The sequence below is a fragment of the Haemaphysalis longicornis genome, unplaced genomic scaffold (assembly GCF_048455015.1).
Source record: "Haemaphysalis longicornis isolate Haplotype H1 unplaced genomic scaffold, Haemaphysalis longicornis Haplotype H1 scaffold_6, whole genome shotgun sequence".
Classification (NCBI taxonomy): domain Eukaryota; kingdom Metazoa; phylum Arthropoda; class Arachnida; order Ixodida; family Ixodidae; genus Haemaphysalis; species Haemaphysalis longicornis.
In genome coordinates, this window is record NW_027526407.1 from 188,539,557 (window position 1) to 188,547,277 (window position 7,721).

Consider the following 7,721-nt stretch of genomic DNA (forward strand, 5'->3'; position numbering starts at 1 on the left):
ACACAATTCCAACTGCATCCTGTACTCATTTCCGTGTTTTGGTTCCCATGTGAATAGTGTTCTTGTTGCAATAAATCAGTTCATAGTTGCGTTCGCTCTGTCCACTTCATTCCCGTGTCCTTCATCATTTTGTGTACCCTGTAACCTAACGCACAGTGTAACAATATTTCCAAAGCAAATGAACCAATGGACCCTAAAACGTATTAAGATTAGTCCAGTTTTCTTTGAAAACGCAGTTAAAGCAAGGTGTGAAAATAGTCATTCACATTTCTCAAACGCGCATTGAGAAATGGCCGTGTACGACACAGCGTGAAACGTTTATGTGATTTTCACGTACGCGCAGGTTATAAGCTGTTACGTAATAAACATAAATGCGGTTGCTCAGACTAGCTCAATTGCCACGCCAAATATTATTCCTGAAAGCTTTGGGAAAGTCTTTAGAAAGAAATCCGCCTATTGCGCTTGACGTTAACAATGCGCCACCTGCAAACGTCGCATGCGGTGCGCTAAAAGGAAAACAAATGCAGCGCTGAGCCTACTTCGGAAATACTAGTTAGTCCGTGACGCCTATATTCTGAGTTTCCGCGTCACGTATCACCGCATTTTGTAATAAATTATGAAGATGCTGACTTCGGCCGTCGGTGCAGTCATGAACAACTTACACCGCATTGAAACCGTGACCACGGCCGGCAGCCGCCGCTCTTCTTTCACCGATGATTAGCGCTACGACTGACGCTGCGGCGGAAAGGGAAACTAACGCCGTCACCGGCGGAGAGCCGCGCATAGAGTTTCATACTAATATAGTATGAAACTCTATGGAGCCGCGTTCGGCAGGCCGGACCTAGTTTCCATCGAGCGGCCGTGCCTGTGGTAAGTAGCGACCTTTTGTGCCATGCTACCGCGTTAGATGCAGTTTTGCATTCTCCGCAACTGAGAACGGTAGCGCCTAGATTAGCGGGTACTTCGTACGCTCGGAGAGGTAGCTTTTGCGGGTGCGTCAGGGGAGTTCGGTCGTCTCTTCGGAGTTGAGCGGATGTGTTTTTTCGTGCTCCTGTGCTTCGGAGGGGCTTCATTTCGGCGGCCCGTTGCAAGCGCGGGCCGCTGGACGTCGCCTGGCTTTCGCTCTGCTGGTGTGGGCGGTCGAGTGCCAGCTCCCGCCCCCCCCCCCCCCCCCCCCCCCCCCCTCCTTCCCAGTACCCGTCTCCAAAGCGGTCGGGACCGCCGCAGACTTCGCTCTTCATCGCACCATGCTCGCCTCCGCGCTTCACTGTTCCCTTCGACGTTTCTCGTCTCCCGGACACAGCATTACGCCAGCCAACAGTGTTTGTGGTGTGTTGTGTGCGACGGAATCGACCACAGTGGAACTACTCTTCTCTACTCTTTCCTAACCTTTCTAATCTTTACTTTTCTTTCTCCTATCCTATTTCCTCAACTATTCCCGCTTGCGGACTGTGTTAAATGCAGGTGAGCTCCCATGAGAGCTTAATAATATCCCTAGTTCATTTATTTTCCTGCTTCCTTTAAAAAGAAATCACTTTCCCCTGATTACTTTTTTCCCCGATTTTTTTCCTGGTGGCTTCCCCTGTATTCGCGCATGCGCTGTTTCTCTATAGATCATTTTGTGTGTGCTGAAAGAGTTCAGCTGATATGCAGCGCTAGTCCTGTGTAGTCTTTTCTTTGTTGTCCCGTCTGTACAGCGCTATTTTAAGATGTTTCACACGCCTCCCCCCCCCCCCCCCGTATGCGTCAGCTGATTGTTTTCGCAATCTATTGAGGGGCTCTTTACAACTACTTGCTTTCTAGCGAATGGAAGTTCGAACTGGACAATGCTTCCAAGAAATGCATGTAAATGGAAATCGCATTTGTGACTGCACTTTATGCAAAACAAACCCGCTTTCTGTGTCTGTGCCTGTGCCTGTCTACGAGGCCTCTGCAGCACGTGTGTCAACTTTTTTCTCCAGTTGAAATGCTTTTAGGTAGTGGCCCTTGCATTACCTTGGATTCAATAACCGTGAAATACCCAAGTCTAATATTACTGAAACTCTCTCAAGAGATTTTCCGTTTTTCTAGGTACGGTTAGAGGATTTGTCATTGATTGTATGCTTGGGGACGTCACACAAGGTACATGATTAATGTTGTCAGATTACATTAGGTCGCAATAATTCTATTTAATAGCAGCTTAAACCAAATCTCGACAAAAGCAAACCAGAGACTAGAAGATATCATGTAGAACGCGCATTTCCATTCTGGGTTTGTGGAACTATAGCTTTCAGTACTTCCAACTACAAAGAAAGTAGTGCAAGTGTTCATTATTCGCTGCAGGGCTCTTTACCTTTTAAAATTTCATGCCCCCTCTCCCAGAATAAAGAAAGAGGAAAATTGTGTGAGGAACTAACTATTTCCAGCAAAGCAATGGCAGGTTTAAAGCCAATAGATAGACAGGGTTAAAAGCCAAAAAACCTTTTTGAAGAAAAAACAATTTTATGATAAACAACCTAAGCACTGGAGAAGAGGAGAAGGACGAAATAAACAAATACAAGCAGAGGCAGCATAAAAGAGCAAAAAATCAACAAAGCAAATGCAATTCTACGAGGTAGTTAGTCACGAAAGCTTCCACGAAGGAGCAGACACTTCAGGAGAAATTTTAAAAAATTAGAAATTATGTACCCTATTTACATTACGTACACAGAAAATCAGACATATTTCAGTGGTTTTAGACAAGATGGAGCTGAAGTAGCAAATCAGTTCTTGCCTTGAAGAAGCAGAATGCAGTGATTAAGAGAGAAAAACAGTCACAGGTGGTGTAGGGGTGTTACCAGCATGCAGCATCCTTCGTTTGCCCATTTTGTCATTTTGCCTGCTTCTTTTATGCCAATCTTTTTTTCGCCCATGGTGCTCTCTTTGTACTGGCCATTTCCTCGCCATGTTTTTTTTTTCTCCCGAATTTTTTATCCTTTATTTTATGCCAGTCCTTTCCTTTGCTTTCAAGTTTACTGTTCCCATTTCCACATGTAGCACAGCCAGCTGGACAGTTCTTCTTCTTTCCTTGGTTAACCTCCCTAGCTTTCTTCTACAGTTTCTTCCTTTCTTTGAAGTCGCACATTATGTCATCTTAGCCTTGCTCTTACCATCACAAACTTCCCTAGAGGTCTGGTGGTATTACTGGTGGTGAAATAAAATTTGTTGAATAAGAATTGCTTGCACATATGACCCTCTTGCTTTTACTGTGTTTATTTTTGCTTCTGATACACGGCTGATGGCATTGCGATGGCCCATTATTTTTGATGAAAATAAGAATGATGATGACCACAATCTGAATGAGCATTAGCCAGAACTTTCATAATCAGCTACAGCATTACTGAAACCCAGCTTCGGTAATGCAACTTCGTCATCATCCTTGTTGCTGTGAGCACGCTGGAATAGAAGCGTGGAAATTCTACAAGGTCTCGTGTGGCCCCTTTGTGGCCACCGGTTTTATGTTGGCATAAATGAGGAGGCTGTGCTACACATATCGAATTCCTTCGTTCTATCGCGTATCGCATTCGCATATCGCATTCCTTCCTTTTATCTAGTGTATACAGCTGAAGAACGTCTCCAGATGGCCCTGGCTGAACCGATACGTGCAGATGTAACTGTCGCAAATAATAAAATTGAGAGTTCAATTTATTGTCGGCTTTCTTAATGACTGCCATATGCAATGCACATTAAGTGTCTGAATACTCTATATTAGCGATTGATAGTCTCATGCTAGGCAGTCTGATTCACCTGCTATAGTTATGTTTGGCAGCTGTTTCAAAATTAACCACTATGTTTGAACTAATGAGCGGCAATAACAATTTATAGGTGCACTCAAATTAATTTACTTTTCAAGGGAGACGTATATCCTTCGTCGACTTCGCCTTGCACAAAATACATGACGGTCCCATCGCGACCCAAGAAAGCGCATATGTGTGTTACCTCAACATGCTTCCTAGGCGGTCTCTGTTGACAGACAGATTTCCGGCCGAACCCGCAGGCATTTCAAGCAAACCCGCCTGCAGGCGGGGTGGTCCTGATAATTGGGCGTGAACAGAAGTGGCCGTTTCCGTTCATTGGCGAAGGCACCCAGGGAAGGACAGAATAATTTTTCTTAACCCCCACCACACGGGTGCCCATCTCACATGAACGAAGTTTACTCCTCCCCACCTCCTCTGTGCAGGTATATAGATGGGCCATACGAGAGCAGAGGTGCAAGTATACGTAATTAAATAACGTCGCTGATCCGCCGAATTTAAGAAATGTGTCATGCAAAGCATCAAATATATTCTCGAAAATTTCAGATTGCGTGTTTCAGCAATCGAAGGAGCATGCACCAATCGCCCACACCCATACAGGAGATTTCTGCACCTACATTCGGGATTACCTGTCGGCTTCGCCTTGTCCTCCTCTAGAAAACCACCTTATCGTGCAAATAAAGTTACCAATATTATTATTAGTTGGCGGTTGTTTTATCTCTGACTCAAGTAAAAAACCGTTCAGTGAAAGTATAACAGCACCCGTAAACAAGAGCCTAGTTATACGCTAGGCATGGTAAAATGGTTCGTACATTTGTTTGTTTTTAAATTACGAATCATATACGATTAAAAGGAGCCGATCTGCCCACACATGTTTCGCGTAACATGATATGACCGGCTGACGGCGAGTTCAAATCGGCAGCAGCCACTACGTACATGTAGAGAAGGTGTCCTTGAGAGATAGAGAAATGACCTGTATTGATTCGTCCTGCGAGAAAGGTGCGGGTCAGGCCACGCAGGGCTTCGCCGCACCTCGTCTAACTACCTGCGCTAGGTAGCGGGCGGAGCCCGAGGCATCGTGCCCGGCCGGCCGCGTGGGTTACTCGGATCGCCCGCGCCGTCGCCGTCCGCTCGACCTCCGCGGGGGTCGGGAGGCGAGGGGCGCTGGCTTTCCTTTCGCCGTTGCAGCGCCAGAGAAGATAGGCGGCGGCGGCTTTATTCCGTATCGTCGGCAGTCTTCGCAAGCGTGTCTTCGCAAGCAGCGAAGTGACACAGCAGACACTAAGGCGTAATAGAGTGAACCTTTGTAAATTAGCCCCACACGACTGACGCGCCTCACAATATACCGAAACTGAATTTGGCGCCTCAGCCCATTGTCTTCTTTTTGCTTATAATTTCATTTATTTTTGCTCGTCAAGCATGAATACTCAAGAAAACTAATAAAAAGCATACAAACTCGTAAAGAAACTCAGTTATTGCCATAAAAGTTGCCTAATTTTAGCTTACGGCCCTAAATTTGTGCCTCATTTTTAAGAAAATTGTTAGCCATATCTTAAACTACTGATCTGGCAACTACAGCGTGGCATCATGGCGGCATTCATGTTTAGACACATTTTTGAGCCAGCTTTACCCGCCTGGCACATACCCCATGCGAGGTTGAGTCGTACGTCGCTCGAGAAAGATTATCCAGACCATGGGAAGAACTATCCACCCGCAGAAGCACAATTCGCATTTCATCGCGAAACAAAGGCGTCCACAACACACACACCATCGCTTCCTGTAATGCCAAACGCATCTCGCACTTCCCAATAGGAGTGGGTGGTACGCCTGCAGTGCCCACATGTCGCGAGGTGGGGCCCCAAGCTGAACCGGGATCACGGAACCGTAACTGACTTCTGGAGCGGTTTGTGCTTTGTTGCCAAGGCAACCGATGTTTGAGATTGTCAAAGAAATGGCGCTCGCTCCAGCGCTAGAAAGCTCAGAGCCGCGGCGGAGAATGTTTTGCCAACGTTGCCGCTCTCCACCACGCGTCGCCCCAAGCTGAACTGGTCACATGATTGAAGCGTTTTGTGCACGGGTTCTGTAGCGGTTTAAAATGTCTTTTTCACATGCCGCCGGCAGGAATTACCACCGCCGCAAAATAAGACCCGGCACCAGCGGGGCCACATCTGATACGGCGCTTTTTGGATAAACAGTGCGCGGTGCATCAAGGGAACGAGCGCACGACCCTCCCCGTGCGGCTGCGAGTTCGCCGCCGATAAAAAGTCATGTGCCGCCAGCAACGTACACCGCGAAAGGGCAAGGCCAGGCCGCCACATACATGCGGCCAGATTTTTCGTTCGCTTTTCCAGCCTTGAGCGGAGTGCGTGCAGGATTCATGGTGTCAACAAAGCTTGCCCGTAGCAGACGACAGTCTGAGCAGCGCAATAGCGGAAGTACGTCACCGCTGCGGAGCGCAGCATCATGGGAGGCAAGGCTCTCGCGCCGTCAACAGCGGAGAGTAAGTCGAAAGGAGGAGGAAACTCGGAGCGACGATAATGCGCGGTTTTTGATTTACGATTTCTCAGCTAATACTCATCGCTTTAACAAAATTCTTGCGGGAGGAGATTGCAAATACATTGCTTTATTTGGGTGCATGTACATCCATGCATTGGCGGAAGGTATTTCAGGACCCCTTTAACATTGTTAAACAAGAACCAAACATTGCACAAATATCAGGCAAAAATCTATACATCAATGACATTTGCAGTGTTCCTTAATAACAAATTCATGGTTGCTTGTTGCTGCGATAGCAAATAAAATACTGCATTCACAGCATAAAAATTCCCTCCGTCACCTGCCGTCTCCCGCGCCACTGTAGCTTCTAGCGGCATTTTAGGAATCGAACGGAAACAGTTACGAAAGGTTTCACTAGACAGTTTCCAAGTTCCGCTTGGAACGCACGTGGAGTAGGGGAACGTGGTTCTATAAACGTTGCAGTGGCTCTATAAACGTTGCGACGTTGCAGTATAAAACTTGCAGTTGCCTTAATTCAAGGGCGTCTCCGCCGTACGCCAGCGCTGGCATCGAGGAACCTGGCCTGGAGCAGTGGAACGCGGTAAGTTTAAAGGGACTTGAGCAAACCTCGAGCTTGTGTACCTTGGGAGGAGCGCGACGGAAGAGGAACAGCCTGATAGGCGAGCGGGAAAGCGAATGGGGGCATTTACTTGACAAACTTCGACGAAATACTATAGTCTTTTGTCGACATTTGCAAAGAAAGTAGCAGATACGGGGCCAACCTTTTTCTTGGGAATTCATGGTGCTACCGCAAATTTCCCAGGACCCCAGGACGAAGCTAAAAGGACGACGAAACACATGGTAATGTGTGCTTTCTTGTTTATTCAACTTCTTCTTGTGTACCCCTTGTGCAAATGCTTGTCTTTCCTATCCTTATCTTTCTCGTGCTCCACAAACTGGGGGAAAGCACTTTCTCACCCCCGCACAAACCACGACAACCTTCACAGCGTAATCACTAGCGTGAGAAAACGAACACTCGATCAACCACTGGACGGGCGCTCTCTAGCATTCATTGTGTGTCTGGTTTGGTTTTTTTATAACATGTTTATTTTATTTGTTCCAGTGTTTTCAGCGCCCCTACGTAAAACATAATAGCGTGTGTGAGCTACCATGCTGGAAGTACGACACCAAGACGTCGAGAACTCGGTTATTGTACAAAAATACACTTTACAGAACACCAAATGAAGTTTCCAGTTCTTGCAGTACGTGTAAAAAAAAACAAAGAAAAAAAGAAGTTCAGGCAGAAAGTTGTGAAGTTGGCTACTCACTCAGGAATTTATGCTGCTGGCGAAATCTGACTCCAAAGATATGTGAGTAAATAGGAGAATTTTGAAACCCCTGCTCCGAGTGCTTTCAGTAGAATGAATACTTGCACGAAATGTCCCACAGTTA